Genomic DNA, 18,908 nt, shown 5'->3' with positions numbered 1-18,908 from the left:
CTCCTCATGTCTATCTGTGAAGAGTACTCTGAAACCCAAGTAAATGGCAGAAGGAGCACATCACTTCCCAAGCTACCCACCCCGTCAAGAACCTGTGACAGAGTCTGTAGGTCCCACACAAGTCTCATCAATCACCTCAGAATCCACAGAACTGGAACAGAAGTATGTCATCCTCAATCCCAAAGACGGTGCATCAGAAGAATATATGTACCACAGCAAGGCGCGCCAGTCTTTTTAAAATAGATGCTTAAATCACGATTAAATCAACTTTATTTTTCAAAGCCACTACAATACATTGAACTTGAATTAAATCTGAAAAAGAACTGCAGCCTTAATACGAGGGGAATTAAAGTATGAGTGACACTTGTAAAAATTGCTTCCGCAGAGGAAAATATTTTTTTGTTAAAGAGTTCAGTTTCACTGATATTGGTGGACATCAGATTGCAGATCCCTCATTTCATGAAACAAAACTAACATGAGATTGCATGCAAGAGTATACTTTGGTTAAGTACCCAGAAGTGAAAAGTTCTTCGATTTTTATACAATCTTATTTTGGCAAGTGCATAATTTCATTTTTATCTAAACAGAAAAAAATGTTACTGACGTGCTAATCAATCAAGTAATAAAAACAGAAAATGCTGTCAATACTGAGCAGGTCAGGCAGCATCTAGGGAAAGAAGAAGATTTAACATTTCCATTTGGGACTTTTTGTCAGAACTCAAAAGATTAACCCTGAGCTTTTTGCTTATCAAGTATTCTTGCTCATCTTCTATGCTTGCATAATTTTACAATTTGGACCTGTCAATAAACGTTAATGAAATAATTAAGCACATTTCCATTACAATCATAATAAAACTTTTCCAACGTTTTTAAAATACTGGTGCATTGTCATTGCAATTTGAAGCTTCGTTGAATACATTAGATTTAACAAACTGTAAATAATGGAATTTACAAACAACCTAACTGAATGGAATAGTTGAGACATGTTCAGTATCACTTCAGAAAACTTTTGTGAAATAGGTAATGTATCCTTAAAATGAACTGCACGTTTACTAAGTTATCAATTAAAAATCAGGCATTAGCTGTGGAGCTGTCCTTGAAGGACCGAAAGTAGTATCAGAAAAGTGAGTTTCCAATTTTAACTCCCACATAACCGTATATTGAGTGACCTGGGGCAAAGGGGGGAAGAAGGGCAGATTTTACTGCACTTGCTGAGACCCAGAGAAGAACTCTGGCTCCATAGTGCTCTGTTGTTATGTGGAGTATCACTTCCTCTACCGAGGAGGTGGGGAAAATCACTGCCTGCAGGTAAAAATTACACAGTGGAAAGCACACTTAGATATCTGCTATTATATGTCACAAAATATTTGAAAATTTAACGAATGTAATGTTCAAATGGCAAAAACACTTGGAAGATTAACTCGAATCACTTACTACAGTATCAATCTGCTTCCATCAAAATTATCTTCTTATTTGAACCAAAGTGCTATGGAAATGTATCAGAGGATAATGTGCAGGAACAACCTAAATTATCCCTGTGGCTGTTCCTCCAATTAAAACAAAGGAAGTTTGTATTTTGCACTATCCCAAGTTATAACCAACCCTATTCAGGCTTTGTTTTTTTTTGTGAAAAAAATGCAAGAAACCGTAACAGTTCCTGATGACAGCAGACTTGTATTACTTAGCACCTTTCATGAGCTCAGGAAATTCTCCAGTTCCTCATTGAAATGGCGTCATGGGAATTCCACATCCCCCCCCCAACCCCCAACCCCCACATCCACCTGCAAGAGCAAGTGGAATCTCAGTCTGACAGCTCATGAAAAAGCCAATGTTAACCAAAAATTTTGAGCTTAAGACTTCGGATTTTGATATGAATTCACAACTCTGACTCTGGGGAATGCTGACATAGCCAAATCTGCTGAATCTGCGAATGTCACTGCAATTTACAATCTCTGCAGAGAAACATCAACAAAGTCAAATACATTCAAGATACAGAAAGGCATAAATAATCTTTAACTGGATAGGTAGGACTGAATATAGCAGTGGAATAATACAATGTGTATTCAATGGTATAATGCTCCAGCCTAGTGTCTGTCTACAAATATAACTTACTAGGGTTCACATGCATTTCAAGTACAATCACATTATGTAAAGCAAGGTAAACAAAGTGAAAAGGTCCTGGGCTACACTTTTAATCCATTATACTTTCTCCCATCCTTTCCAAATTTAAAACAGGACTACCACAAGGCAGTGGCAGACTACAGGCTTGCCACAGTGGGCTGAGTGGCAGCACAGAGAATGATGTGGTAAACATAAATATTATCAGAGTGCGAGGTCTAGGGTTGAGCTTGTGTCTCAAAGCCAAATAAGCTGTTAATGGTTAACCAGAATTAAAATGAACCATGAAAGAGACCCTTTCATGTTAAGTGATGAACAGGTTAAGTGATAATAAAAATAAAATTTTCCTCAACAATAACCTCCAACTTTATTGGCCCTTCAAATAAGCAGAACTATCCCAAGATAGGGGTAGTTTCAGCGAGGACAGAGTGACCTTGCTTTGATTCTGTTTTTGAGAGGGGTGATAGTAGCAAATGTGAAAGTGAGAGGACAGCATCTGAACATTGAGAACAGTTAAGTTGGGCATTCATAGCTTGGTGAGAAGAGTTGGATAACTGTGGATGGCCTGGCCAATATTCTCCATCAATTCCAACAGAGTCCTGGACCTGAAAGGTTAACTGCTTCTCTTTCCACAGGTTCCTGTCTGACTTGTTGAGTATTTCCACCATTTTCTCTTTTCATATCTAATTAAATGCAAGTCTGTTTTTAATCAAGAAGTAACATGTTCTCTTTTCTCTTGCATGTTTTTCCATTAAAACATACTTGAGAAAGCCCGAATGGGGCTGGGTATGACTTGGGACCGTGCAAGATACAAAGTTTCTTTGTTTCTGAATTCAATGGCTAGAACAGCCACATGGGCAAGTTTGGAAAGCATATTTGGGGAAATAAGGATGAAAAATACAAAACAAGTTTGGGGATTGGGTTGAAATGATGGCCTGGAGGAAGGAAACTGGCAGAGACAGAAGACCAGAGATTTCAGTTTCATTGATCAACAAATTGATGAATTTTTTATGGAGAAAGTATAGCAGATGTTTGCAACAGAGAAAAGAAAAGTTATCTCTATGTGGGATAATGAATAGTATTGACTTTTAAGAGCTGGGCCTAAGTCCAATAAAGGTCATTCAGGCAAGTCTCATAGTGTAGTACTTAACCAGTTGTCGCCTGCATTAACTCTGCCGCTTGAACAGGAGGGACGGCAAATGAAGGCTTTACCAGGGGAGCAGCCAAGTAGAGAGAAAGTAATGGTTTTAATGGGAATCAGGGTATCAAAGGTGGAAGCAAGAATATATATTTGAAGAAATCAGTAACTGCAGAAATTCTGTGGTGAATGCAGAGCCAGACCTTGGCCACTTGAGGCTCTGAATTCCAGTAGTAGGTGAGTTAAGATGCAACTTTTTCCAAGGATCAGCATAAAATGAAGAATATTGTACACAAAGATAAACAATAGAATATCACTAAACAAATGATCTATGCCCAGACCTGACTCTATCAAAAATGCAGTAAGCAACAAAATAAACACTCTGCTCCATTGATTTTCATTTTCAAATTTCTGAAGGAGTTTCCCAGTCTCTTAATATAATGCTGGTGGAAACATCAGGGGGAAAAACTTAAAGAATAGTTTATGGTGTTTCATCAGCATTTCTAATTTTATGCCCTAGTTATTCAGACAACTCCGGCAAGTCAGGTAGCAGAGTAGGCTCCAATCTCCATTGGACATGGAGCAGCCATGGGAAGGTTTTACATTCAAACACTGAACTCTTCTCCCATACTAGCACTCAAAATCAGTCACTGGTCAATGCAATCCTATTTCCTAATATCTATCATGATGATAGACAGTCTAATACAGCACTTCTTCCAACCTTCCATCACAGATCTGCAGACAACTGGGAAAGCCTCAGAAATCACAAGTTCCAAACCCAGAGGAACTTATTTTTGTGTGTGTTTTAGAACTAGTTTTGCTTTCTTTTCTGTGTTAATAGGATGTTCTTGCTGCTGTAAAAACCTCTACTCTTTTAAGCAGTTGGTAAATTTTTCAGAAAATTTATAATTGGCTGTTTCACATTATGATGACTATGAGAGTAGACCTGCGGCATACCTTCATTCTTAATAAATTTATGATTGGATATATTTTTCATCCTTCCCATTATATTGCTCCATTGAACTGAATCTGAAGCTAATGTCATCATTTCACCTCAAAAAATTCCCCTGCAGGCAAATATGAAACAGTTTCCCTAACTGTTTTACAAGTTAAACAGATGGTTATTAATCTAGTTAATTGCTCCCAAACTGTTTTCAGGTAAGTATTTACAATATTAATTTTGTAATAATACCTGCAGTAATGGTTATGTTAATACCTTGCTTCCATTAAAAATGTTTTAAAAAATAATCTTTAAAAGTGTGGTATCTAGCAATAATATCTTCAGCATGATATTTGCTGTTTTACGTTTCTAGCTCAATGGTCTGAACTGCAGAAAACGTTACTTGAATTGGAGGCTAAACTATATCTGAATTTTCTTTCTTGTAGCATGCTCCAATGGAAAACAACCCCTGACCTTGGCTCCTCTTTGCAACATCACAGGGCTTTAACAAGTAACCAAAGGGCAGCCACTTAGTGCCAGACATGTCCAAAAAAAAAATCAACTTAGAGTTGCCCGAGTGTTTCAAAAAGGAGCTGAACAGAAAACAGGCACATTCTCCAACAAGAAACAGTGAATACAAATCAAACACAGATACTTTCCATTCCATCATTAGCTAACAGGAGCACAAGAACATGGGAGCAGGAGTAGACCAACTGGCTCCTCAAGCCTGCCCTACTCTTCAAGTGATCATGGCTGATCTGCCGTAAACATTTCCTGTGCCAATTCCCTATAGCCAAGACTTCCCCAACCTTCAAAAATACATCCACCTCCTCTATAAATACCATGTAGATTTTTGCATCTGCCTACCGATTGGTAATTTTACTGGGTAAAATAGGGATAAACAGAAGAACAATTGAAAATTTAAAAAGAGCTGATGGTTCAGAACTTAGTACAGCACAGAAACAGGCCCTTCAGCTCACAATGTCTGTGCCGACTATGATGCCAAGTTAAACTGCCTGCGCTTGGTCTATATCCCTCAATTCCTTGCCTGTTCATGTGCCTGTCTAAATACCTCAAACATTGCTATCATACATGCTTCCATCAACATACTGGGAGACAAAGATAAAACAAATTACATGCAAGCACTTTACTTTCCATAGGTGTAAATATAGGGTAACATAAGAACTATGTACCACTTGCTCATAGCATAGGAATAGGCCTTTCAGCCCACCTCGTCCATGCTGACCATGATGCCTCTCTATGCCATTCCCATTTGGCTGCATTAGGCCCATATCCCTCTATGACTTTTCTTTCCAAGTACCTGTCCAAATGCTTTTTGAACATTGTATCTGCCTCCATTACCTGGTAGCTTGTTCCAGATATTCACCACCCTCTGTGTGGAAAAACTTACCCCTCAGATGACCTTTAATTTCTCCCCTCTCATCTTAAACTTGTGCCCTGTAGTTCTAGACTCCCCTCCCTGGGGCAAGATTCTGACTATTTACGCCCCTCATAATTTTATAAACCTCTGTAAGGTCATCCCTCAGCCTCCTACGTTCCAGTGAGAATAAACTCATCTTATCCAATTTCTCCTTATAACTGCAGCCCTCCATTCCAGGCAACATCCTGGTGAATATTTTCTGTACTCCCTCTATTACTATCACATCCTTCCTGTACTGCGGCAACATTACTCTAAGTGCTGTCTAACCATGCACATATAATTAAATCTTTCACATTTTCTTATGAATAGGTGACCATTGAGCTGATGCCAGGTCAGAACAATCCCAATAATACCATTAACCCACCTATTTTCCTGTAACCTATTCTCTTCTAATATGTCCATCAACTCCCCCTATACCACCCACCTACACCAGGGCTAATTTACCACAGCTAATTAACCTACCAATCAGCACATCTTTGGAATATGGGAGGAAACAGAGTACTAAGTGAAACCCATGTAGTCAGAGTGAGAACATGCAAACTCCATACAGACAGCACCCAATCACTCAGCACTGTCCCTTCACCTTCACACTTGTTACCACCCATCTCCAACCTCCCTTTGACGTCCAAATTCCTTGAACATGTTGCAACTATCCAACCCAGAGCTATGAGGATTTCACCTCAGTCAGTCCTGCATCAGTTTCTTTGGTTGATATTGCACCTGTGAGCTCCTTGGGATGTCTCTATTATTGTTGAAGGGCCAATAAAATTGGAGATTATTGTTGAGGAAAAATTTATTTTTATTATCACTTGAACTTTCCTTTTAGGATATCTTTTGTGGTTCACATCAATTCTGGTTGTCTGTTTATTGAGCTTGTCAGCTCTAAGAGCCAAACTGATGGGATGGAGCTGGGTCGCCACAGCTGTGAGGCAGCTGTTCTACCTGCTGTGTCACTGCGGTTGCCTTGCACAAAGCTGGCGCTTCAAGTTAGGCACATTAATTCTGTACACAACCTGAAACACATACTGCTTATGTTGGAGTGAAACAAGAACATGAAGTGAGATCCATCCTATTGTCAAAACTGAATAAAAAACACACCAGTGAAATGGGAGCCAAATTCCAACTGTTAAATGTCCCCATTGGCAGGAGGATACAATTACAGCACTTCTAAAATTATCATTGAAAAAGCTGATTATAAAAATTGTTAAAATTATAAAATTGGAAGAAAGATTTTGTAAAGTTCCCAAAAACACAAGTACTTTTTAAAAAAACTGCATAAATTGCAGTGATAAAGAACAGCTGTTTATTTCACTTTTTAAGCTGCATAGAAGGGATAAAGTTCACATTTGTCATGTAAGGATTCAAAACTGAATTAGATTTTGAATACTTTACCACAAAGAACAACTTAACCGAATCACTCCATCAATTCCACCTGTAATTGCAAAGCATTCAATAGATCAAATAAAACCCTTCTCAATTTCCAGGAGGATTCTTTCTATTCAATTCCAAAATGGAACAGAAAATGAAATAACCTACCAGCAGATTCTGGGGTGGGTATTTCAGAAATCCAAAACATGTTCCTTCTCAGAGTATTGCTCGCATCTTTGCAAAGGGCTCTGATGTCCAGGTGGCTGCCATCCTTCAGTTATCACAGTACTGTACCTTGAGAATGGACAGCATCAGCACTGTGATAACTGAGCCAGGGCAGCCAGATAGTCACTCCCTGTGAGCATTCAGCTGCTGTCAAGGTTCTTAGCTGAAAAACCAAAGATACATTGCCACATTCAAGTGCTTCACAGTATACCCTTCTCTAATTATAGTTGGGAAGATTTAGACATTCTAAGAAGTTGCTTTCTCCGACTAGTAACTCAGTGTTCTTGGATGTTGAATTAAAACTTAATTCAGGATGTTCATTGCCAAAATCCTTTTCATCTCCTTATATTCTGCCACGTTTTCAGTATCCTTATGGTCAGGTTCAAGGACTCAAGGCTATGTAACTCGTAAGCCGACTCTTGTCCTCGCCAACATCCATTCTTATATGGAGGAATCATTGCATGATAATTAAGAGCAACTGAACCCAGGTGTGGCGGGGCCAACTCACAATCCCATCAGTGCTTTGCCCAGCTGAGAACACATACATAGAAAACCAAGACTTTTCCAATCTCTTTGTATCAGTTCAATACCCTTTCCCCCCATACATTGTTTTGCTAGTGTCACTGGCAAACCATCCTTTAACATAACTCTCTAACTGCCCTAGAGAAGGTGATGGCAACCACTACTTTGAACTGCTGCAGCCCTTCGATGAGGGTGCGGAGCTCCAGGATTTTGTCTCAGCAATGATGAAGGACTAACAACAGACTTCCAAGTTATTATAGGGTACCATTTAGAGGGGGGATTGCAGGTAGTGGCACTCCTTCATACACGTTGTTGAACTGGGTGATGGAGGTTATGGATTTGTGTAGTCTGAGGATTGTGGACGGGATAACAAAACGGACCACTTTATCCCCAAAGGTTATTGAAGCTGCACTCATTCAAGCACGTGGAGAATAGCCTATAACACCCTGCCATGTGCCTTGCAGATGGTGGAAAGGCTTTGGCTAGATAGGAGGCAAGTCATTCTCCACAGAGTACCCAGCCTTTGAATTTTGTTTATTGCTGAAGTTTGTATGCAGCTGGTCCAGCAAAGTTTCTGGTCAAAGGTGACCCACAGAATGTTGATGGTGGGGAATTCAGTGGAAGAAATGCCTTGTATATTTAATATGATGGAGAGGAGTTTAGGCTCCCTCTTGGTATGGTGGAGGGAAGGTCATTGTTGAAGCACCTGAAGATGGCTGGGCCAAAGACACTGCCCTGAGGAACTCCTACACTGACGTCCTGGGGCTGAGATGACTGGAGTTCCACAACCACCTTCCTATGTGCCGGGTACAAACTGAGCCAGTGGAAAGCTGCTCCTAAGATTCCCATTAACTTAAATTTTGCAAGACCACTTTGGACCCATGCCAGATCAAATGCTGTGCTTATGTCAACGGCAGTCACGTTCATCGTACTTCCAGAATTTTATTTTGTCCCATTTGAAATAAAACTCTTGGAACCAAGCACCACCCAAGCCGAGGATCAGAAGAATAAGTTTCTGTATATGGCACTTGAAAGCAGCATCAACAACACTTTCCATAACTTTGCTAATGAAGCAATAATTGGCTAGATTTGATTTGTTCTCCTTTGCGGTAAGACATACCGGGGCAACTAACCACAATGTCTGGTTAATACCTGTACTGTTGCTCTATTTGAGCAGCTTAGCCAGAGACATGGGTAATTCTGTACCACAAGTCCTCAGACTGTCCCATGCACTCTTGATATTGTGTGCAGCAAATCAAATGGGCAGAAGGCTGGCTTCAGTGCCAGTGGTAACCTCAACAGATGGATCATCCACTTGGCACTTCTTGCTGAAAGTGGTCATTTTAGCACTCCCATGCTGAGCTCACTCAGAGGATGGAGATATCTATGGAGCTTCTTCCTCCCATTATTTGCTGATCCTCACTCACAATTGGATGCAGCAGCACTGCAAAACCATTAGTCACTTAGTTTTAGAGAAATGTGAAATTCATGGCCTGAAAGAGGCAGAAATATCCATTGCATCTTACAAGCACTTGGCCAAACATTTGATGTGTCGTATTCTGCAGGGCTGCAGACTAAGAACTGGGAAGGGGAATTGGCCTAAATAGTTCATTTTTCTGCCAGGTGCATGGTCTCACTCCGGACTATAAATTCTATCACTAAAAAAGATAGATGTGAAGAAGGATCCAGAGCCCAGAAGCACAAGTCACTGAAAGTACCAATGCGGATTAATGAATCAAAGCACTCGGTTCATTTCCAGATGGATATGTGTGTTAAATCTTTTATTTGACCTTGGTTAGACCTGCAGTACTGTGAAAAGTTCTTAAAGCAGATAGGAAGGGTCTGTGGAAGGTACAAAAACAAACAAGAGGTTATCAGAACTGAGAGGTTATACATCTCCAAATATAGCAGAGACAGACTGAGGGGCAACCTGAGAATTAGATCTTTAATATTCTGAAAAGCTTGATGGGGAATAAACAGAGAGGTTGTTTCTACTTGCAGGGAAGACATGCATAAGGGGTCATACACTGGGAATTTAAGAGGCCTTTATTTACCCAAGAGCTATTGGAACATGCAACCATGTACCATAAAGAATGGTTGAGGTGACTAAAAGCAATCATGCATTTAAGAGGAAGTTAGATAAATTCACTAAGAAAGGAACAGAACGACATCTTTACTGACGTTAGATGTAGAATGGTGGGAGAAGACTCACAAGAAGCACTAAAATTAACATGGATCTGAAGTAGTAAATGGCCTGTTCGTGTACTTACATGGGATTCTAAATGGAGTGAGCAGTGACATTCTGAAGTTGGTCCCAAATCATTTTTCTTCCTCATCTGTATATCAGGACACTGCAACCACTTACACAGACATCATCCCTGTATTAATTTGAATCAAGACAAATGTGACAGCCAGGGTAAAAAGAACCTGTAGCCAGTCTGCTATAAATTTCTTCCAATTACCTCAGGACTATACCCAAAATAAAATCAATTCCACACTCTCACTTGCCTAACAACTAGGATATTAAAAATAATGTAAGAGTACTTTAGAATTTAGGTTTTTTTGTTACAGCCAATACAAGAAAGACATTTCCTGTTGGTTTTAAATGGTTTCAAATGGTTTCACTTTTAGCAACACATACGTTTTAAGTCAGTTACCATACCTTACCCAACCAACCGATAAAGGCGCAATGTACCACATCTGACTAGAGTGTGTGGTTATGCAAATTGTATAGTGTGAATCTGGATGTTTATAAACACTACACTGTGACCTACATAAAGCAGCTGATCAAAATGAACTGCTACAACCAGTGAATGCCTTGGCCGTTTTGAAATTTGATTGGCATTTTAAATTTAAAATCACATTTTGCCAATTACAAAAATGCTCATCACTCACGCAGTTTTTAGTTTTTCCATTCTCCCTTGATGGTGCTGCCTTCACTGCTCTGAGACACTGCCTGAAATGTCTGAATTTCACCATCTTTTGATAGTTGTGCTCAGCCTTCAGTCAGACCTGAAGGCCACCAAACTCAGACACTCAGCTGGAGAAATTTTTATAACTTAGTAACAGACTAAAAATAACAAATGTTTTTCCCTGTGGGTTACACAAGGACGCCTTCTGTTATCTTGGAGAATTATTTAATACATACCAGACTTCCTTTTAGAAAGGATCTTATTTATATTTAGAAAATACACAAGTTACTTCAGTAGCCCACAATGAGTGCAGCTCTTGGGATAGCACTGAGCCATGAAGCTTTCAGCAGATTCTGGGTATTAAAATTGGGGTTCACTGTTTCCAAGATTGAGGAGGACAAGTCAGGACCAACACTGACCTTTGCTGGGACATACATATGGCTGTCAGCCTAGGGCAAAAATTGCATCAGCTAAAAATGCCTCCACCGACAAATATCCAGCCACACAATGACCAGCACTGTAAGGACTTCAACAAGATAATGGAGGTCATCTACCATTTCTAGAAATATAGCCCAGTATAAGTTAGAGGTACAGAGAAAAACAGAGTGGAAACGTATATCAATCTCAAAGCCAAATGGGAGAGAAAAGGGATGTTAAAACTGACAGCTGCACAGAGGACCTTTACTGGAAGTACAATGATATGGAATTACCAGGAATTCAAATGTTAAGTCTGTGAGAGCTTCACAGAGCCATATTTTGTAAAGATGACAAAGGAAATAGTTCATTCAGCCTGAAGAGGAGTTCCTTACAGAGACAGTAGAACTTTAATCTACCTCACCCTGCATGGCTGCTGACCATATACAGTGGATTTAAATAGAGAGATATGAATTGTAAGGATCCATTTGTGCAATATGACAAATTAATTTGAGTCATAGAGCTACACAGCCTGAAAACAGGCTCTTCAGCTCAACTTGTCCACACTGAAGTGAAAAGGTTTTGGCCTGAACAAGAGCTGGCCATTTCAGTAGAAGTAAATGTTCATGATTAGGGAGCTCTATCCAGAAAACCATTGGCTTTGAGAAGCACATCCAGATGGCCTGGACAAGTGCAAAGATTGAGAAAAAAAGAGTTGAAAGCTGACACTAGAATAGATTCTCATCCCTCCGCAAGATCAAAGATCATGAAACTGTGCAAGGGAAGTGACTGGTCATGTACCATAGTGTTTAGAGGAGAGGAGAATGTAGGACGAGAGAGCACCAAAAACTACCACGGCCTCTGAAGCTGTCTGATTAGTGTCAATTTTTGGACAGCAATGATACTGCTCAGGAAATGGAAATAATAAGGAAAACCACACCACTACTTAGCAATGGAGGAATGTAGGTAGGATATTTGATAGTGAAAAGGTGCAAGCAATCAAGCGAGTAATACACATCATTTAGCAAATTTATATAAAAACCATAGAACCATACAGCACAAAACAGGCCCTTCGGCCCACCACGTTGTGCCGTCCATCAAACCACCCTCACACTATCTAACCCTTTCCTCCCGCATATCCCTCTATCTCACATTCCTCCATGTGCCTATCCAACAAACTCTTGAACTGATCCAATGTATCTGCCTCCACCACCACCGCAGGCAGTGCATTCCATGCACCAACCACTCTCTGGGTGAAAAACCTCCCCGACATCTCCCCTGAACCTCCCACCCATAACCATAAAGCCATGCCCTCTCGTCTTGAGCATTGGTGCCCTGGGAAGGAGGCACTGGCTGTCTACTCTATCTATTCCTCTCAATATTTTATATACCTAAATAATGAGTCCTTACAGAAATAATTGTAAAAAGAGGTCTCAGCTGCAAGTTGTAGTTCACGTCAAAAGCAGTGACATAAGAAAAAGATTCAGGTCCTGCAAAGACACTAGGAGTTTAGAGGTGAGGAATAACAACTAAAAATGGAATCATCTAGGAATTACCATTGTGTCAATGCAGGTACAGCCACATGTGGGATTGATTCTATCAGTGAAACAAATTTCACAGGAATGTGAATCATATCACTTTTAAGAGAGGAGCTGACCAAAATACTCAGATGTTGATTTGGAGCTTTGGAGTGGGTTTAATCTAATACAGCACGAGTTCCAAGTAAAGTTGGCAATTTGGAACTTGGAAGTAACCAAGAATGTGGAAAAAAAATGACAAGTGTGGTTTATACTTTCCAAGCCCAGCCCTCTCAAAATGAAACAAGTGCACTTTTTCTTTTCGTTGCATTTATAGTACTGCAACAGAGTGCTAATCTAGATTGCATGCTATAATGTTTTGGATTGTGGTTTGAAGGGATAACTTTCTAATTTAGGGATATGCATGCTGTCATTAGGCCACATCTGACACTAAAGCATGCAGATTTAAAGAGAAAAGTGGCTCAACCAGAATCTTTAACATTAGTCTTGCTTCTAACTCATCTGTTCTTTTGTTCTGCAATTCAAGGCAATACACAAAACATTAAATAGGTAATCTCCAATTTTACAGGCAGGGTGAACTAGAAAATTTAAAATATTTAGAGAAAGATATGTAATAGTTAGAGGTAGAGTTATAACTGAAGGAAACACCGTATTAAATCTAGTGAGATTTATGGGAGACATCATCAGAACATAATGAAGTAGATACAAGGATGTTAAGTGAAGAAAAACCTGAAGATCTAACTGAAATTCTATGTTAAGAAAATTGGGAGTGAATACAGCAAGATGGCAAATGACAGCCCATTCTTCAAAAATAGTTACCAGGAAGCTCCAAGAATCTATAGTAAAAGACAAAATTATTAAGTAAGCTAATGAGAGCCAGTCAATTTTTTTAAGAAAGCATTTATGCTTTATCAGCCTGATAGCCTTTTAAAGGAAGTGGCTGCAGAGATAGTGGACAGATTGTTTGAAAATTTTCAAACCTCACTAAATTCAGGGTGGGTACCAGAAGATTGGAAAACAGTCAATCTGACTCTCTTGTTCAAAAAGGAAGACAGAAGGCAGGGAAATACAGGTCAGTTCATTTAACATTTATTGTTGGCAAGACGCTAGAGTCAGTAATCAAAGGGAAAATAACTCATCATTTAGGAAAGCTGAATATGATCAAACCTAGTATTGGTGAGGCCACAGCTGGAATACTGTACAGAGTTTGGTCCCCTTAAAAAAGATTTAATAGCATTGGAGGCTGTCCAGAGGAGATTCACCAGGCTAATTCCTGGGATGAGAGGGTGGCCCTATCAAGAAAGGTCACACAGGTTGGATCTGTACTTCTTAAGAGTGCAGTAAAATGAGGGGTGACCTTATTCAAACACACAAGATCCTAAGGGGGCTCGACAGTGTAGATGTTGAGATCCTTTCACTAGTGGGAGAGTCATGAACAAGGGTACAGAGCTGTAAAATGAGGATCTCGTCATTTAGAACCGAAAAGCACAGTAACGTCTCCTCTCAGAAGGAAATGATTCTATGGAATTCTCTGCCTGAGGGCAGTGGAGGCCAGATCATTAGATATACTTAAGGTGGAGACAGATAAATATTTGAAAGATAGAGGAATTGAGTGTTATGGGAAACTGGTACAGAAGAGTCGTCAAGACCAGCATTGATCAGCCGTGTTCATATTAAATGTCCAGTGGGGGGGGGGGGGGGGGGGGGGGGGGTCCTGGTGGCCTATTCCTGTTCCTATTTTATTGTATCTTTGTGTTCTTACGGAATTCTTTGAAAATACAAAGCAATGTAGCAAAAGTGATTTACAAGAACTTTCAAAGAAGTGTTTTATATGGTACCATAATGACACTTAGTAAAGATAACAGTACATGTATAAAGAGAATGGAGCCAAATACACAAACAGGAGGCTCACTATCAGAAAAGAAAGGACATGACCTTTCTCAGAATGGTACAACCTAATGAAATGGTTACCCTTAGTGAGGATGCATATAATTACTATTTCCACATATAAATGAATTAATAATTGTTGAAGCAATATCAGAATGTGCTGATGTAACCAAATTGGAAAGGGAGTTAAATTGTGAAAGTCTGCCTGCAACAGGATGGGTGACAGGTCTTAAAAATTATAACTAACACATTTTGAAAGGTTAGTTGACAGTTGGAAAGAATATCCCAGCACAAACTAAATGAGCCAAATGTTGATGTACTGCTGTATTCCAACATTTTAATAAGCAACAACTTGCTATAAATTATCATATACATCACCCTTTGAACAAATTGATTTAAATGTTTCACCTATAATTCTGTTACTTCAATAAATCTAAATACAAGGAACAAGATATCCTCAATAAGGTTCAGAACCAGAGACAAAAAGCAATTTAAATAATGTCAGAATTTTGTTGGCATTTTTGAAAAAAAACATTAAAACTAGGCTCCTCCATTAATATTTGAAATAAGATGGAAAATACAATCTACAATTTCCTAAAACATGAATGTGTGCAAAATCATGGCATTCAGTAATGGTATTTATAGAGATTTGCTATTCAAGTTTCATGCCTTGATGCAACTGATTTAAAGACCAAATGCATACTTGGCTCTGTTGCAAATAAATTCGAACAAAGTCTGGCATGCAAATCAGCCAGACTGCTAGAAGCATCATGTGAGATTTGTTTTTCTTTTTGCACAAAGCCTTGGCTCACTCACTTGTGCAGTAGTGAGGATATACTACATTGTCAAAGCTGCTGTTTTTTTGGGGCGAGATGGTAAACCAATATCCCTCTGCTCTCTTCCAAAAGGTCCCATTTTACTATTTCTAGTAAGAGCAGCGGTATTATTCTCAGCCTCTTGCCCAATTATTATCGCTCGATCAACATCATAAAAATATTATTTGCCATTAGCATACTGCTTTTTTCTTTTGCAAAAGCTTGCTGCCCAAAGTTGTTACTGTGTTACCTACAACAGTGACTACATTTCAGAAAGTTATTCAATTATAAACCTGCTTAGGAGAAAAAGGCAATTAAATGCAAGTCTTTTTTTCCCAACAGAATGGTATTTTTGCCAATCTTATACATTTGCATACTTAAACAATGGCTTCAGGTCCAGAACTGGGGCATGGAGGAAAATACAATCAGCCACGGTTCATTTGCACACGGCCATGGCCATGATTCCTGCTCCAGCAGTTGAAGACCTGATAACACTCACAGCCACAGGTAAAAGGTGGTCACTTGGGTACAGTGCCAGAAAGCTAATGGTAATTCTATGTAGAGAATTGGGGGGGGGGGGGGGGGGGTTGCGGTTGGTGGTACTCAATAGTCCAGCATGATACAGCACCTACACTCAACACCATTCAATCTCCCAAATTCTGACCTCAACTCATCCCAGGGAGATTAGTAGTGGAAGGAACCTCCAAATTATGGGAAAACCAGAAAGAAAAAGTTCATTCCCTTGCAAATTCTCAATGGTAATTTATCCTTTCACGCTCAACTGATTACAAGTTATCGAGATCAGCTAAAAGCAGACTTGTTGAATTTAGTGGATAACAATAACCCTTTCTGTATTGTTTGTTTAACATTTAGAGCTGAGGGAATCCTGCTCCTAATTCTCTGACAATGCCATTCTAAAAGGCACTCACTAAGTTAATAAGGTATAATAGTTTGGGGTGGGGGGGGCGTCTATAGTACAGGCCCAAGACTATTGTGCCACATTAACTTACTACCATACACCACTTGCCACAGCACCACAGCTGTAGAACTCTGCACCTGAAGGTTCAGAATATGGATAGATTTATGGATACATAAAAATGTACAGCACAGAAGCATTTGGACAAACTATATTGTACTGGTATTTATGTCCCACAAGCTTTTAATTCCATTTTGCTTGCCACAACTTAGCCTTTCAGTTACTTATTTTCCCCCTTTTCTTTTGTGTACTCGTCTAGTTTTGTTTTGAATGAATCTAAGCTATTTGCCCCAATCATTTCTTGCAGTGTTGAGTTCTACATAACCAGTCTTTTAGCAAAAGTCTCCCCTACTTCCCACTTGAACCATTGGAAACCATCCTATATTTATACCCCCTCTCATTTTGAATTCTCCAGTTTATTCATGATAATTGTACCATTGAAAAGTTCAAATACTTACCAGTTTACATATAAAATTAAAGTGCTCTTTCATCTTCATTTCAATTAATTTTTCATTTTTGTTCTGATAACATCCACAAAACAACTCCCTTAGACCTACTTTTATCTCTTGACAGAGATAAAACTGTTAAAATCTCAACAATCCATTTTAATTTTAGAACATGGCTTTCAAAATGTGGTTAGTGTGCACAGACCAACAACCAAGTGTATTGGACATATAATAGAATACACTCCACAGCAACATAATGGGTAAGTTAGGAGGAAAAATCTTGAATTAGTAGAAATGCGGACAGCAATGGATAGTTTTGAATTTGTGAATCTTTTTTTGTCACTAACAATTTGTTTGCAATTTATTATACAAACTGAATGTTGAAGCATTTGCCTGAAGTTTTTGTTTTAACTAAGTAAAAATACCCAATTTTGTTAAAGTCAATAACTTAAAAACAGCCCTGAACTGAACTAGAAATGAAAATTCAAAAGTGCAAGCCCTAATTCTAAATCGAAGTGAAGAAAGGCAGAGGTGAAGGTGCAGGAAACCTCCAAGGTTGAAAGGATGGAATAGAAGGAAAGGCAAGTCTGAAAGCAGCAGTTCAGATTAGGCTAAACTTTAATTCAGAGACCAATGAAAATGTAATTTGACCTTATCACTTCCATATTTTGACAAGAGTATCACTAAAGTTGAAAATCTTGCAAATGATGGCAGCTCTGTAACAACAAGCCTTCTGCCTCGATGTTGCAAGACTGAACATCAACTAGTCAAAAGGGGTGGGGGGGGGGGGCGGGGGAGAAAATCTGAAATCTATTACTTCAAACTATTGCTGGGGTTAGCACTAAGCTGCAATGTGTCATTTTTATACCTAGCTACAAAAATGGTACTTTTCATTCATGGGCTTCCAAGCAAAAGCAAATTTGGTGGGCAGACGGAATCCAGGTTTAACAATATGAGAGAGTCCCTACTTTTATTGAAGCAGTACAATCATTATCAAACAGAAGACCATAACAAAAGGTACAAGGGAAACACTGGTTAAGAATGTATATATCGGCAAGCAAATTAAAGCCATTCTGCAGATTGTCAGGCACCCACTCCTTGCCCTCCCTTCCTGTCCGAAAGATGCAGACTCAAGACGACTTCCACTTCCATGGGTGCTGGCTAGTTTCTTGCGCCTCCACCGAGTGACCATGCATTGGTTTATGTGCAAACAGAAGCAATGTATTGGCAGATATTTTATCAAAGAAAGCATCACAAACAAGTCTAATGTGTAGAACTGTACTTCCAATTTTTTTAAAACTTGTATTCCTTGACCCATTATCAAGGTTTCTTAATTTTGTTAAATAATACACAATGCCTTGCCTCCCATTCTTTCCTCATTGTAAACATCAGCTCATTCAAAGTTCTGTTTACAATAGCCATTCACCACCATTTCCACTCACTCAGAGGCCTTGGCTACATTGGTCTTTATTAGTTCCAGGTTCTGCATTTTAAATTCTCATCCACATATTTTAGACCATTCTTTTACAGAATGTGGGCTAGACCAATATTTATTGCTCAATACCAATTCTCCAAGGTATCATGAATCACTTCAGTCCTGTGGTGCTATTGGATTAGGAGCCACAGGATTTAGAGCCAGCAACAACGTAGAAATGAGGATAAACTTTCAGGTTTAGGAATCAGGTCAACTTGTTCCTTTTGCTGGCTGCTCTTATCTCTCCAAGTGGATTGGGAGGTGCTGTCATTCAGACATGTGGCAAGCATTGCATCATCCTTCCAATATAAGTATTATAAATGGTAGAAAGACTTTAGGTATCCTGGGTGCTCAATTCCATTTGCAACTTTTCAGCAAATGAAGCAGGCCATACCTGCATGCAGTAACACCTCGAGAATATTCAGGCATGGCCTAATAAATGCTAAGTAACATTAATGACACTCCAACAAGAGATTTAACCACAACATTCAAAGGCATTACTACTGGCGAGGCCTTTATCATCAACATCCTGGGGGTCACCACAAACCAGAAACTAAGTTGCACCAACCAAATACTGTAGATACAAGAGCAAGTCAAGAGCTAGGTAGTCTGCAGTGGGTGAATCACATCCTGACACCTCAAAGCCCTTCTGCCATATCCAAGGCATGAGTCAGGGTGTGATAGAAATAGTCTC

This window comes from Pristis pectinata, chromosome 3 (assembly GCF_009764475.1).
Source record: "Pristis pectinata isolate sPriPec2 chromosome 3, sPriPec2.1.pri, whole genome shotgun sequence".
Classification (NCBI taxonomy): Eukaryota; Metazoa; Chordata; class Chondrichthyes; order Rhinopristiformes; family Pristidae; genus Pristis; species Pristis pectinata.
Note: the sequence above shows the minus strand (reverse complement) of the source record.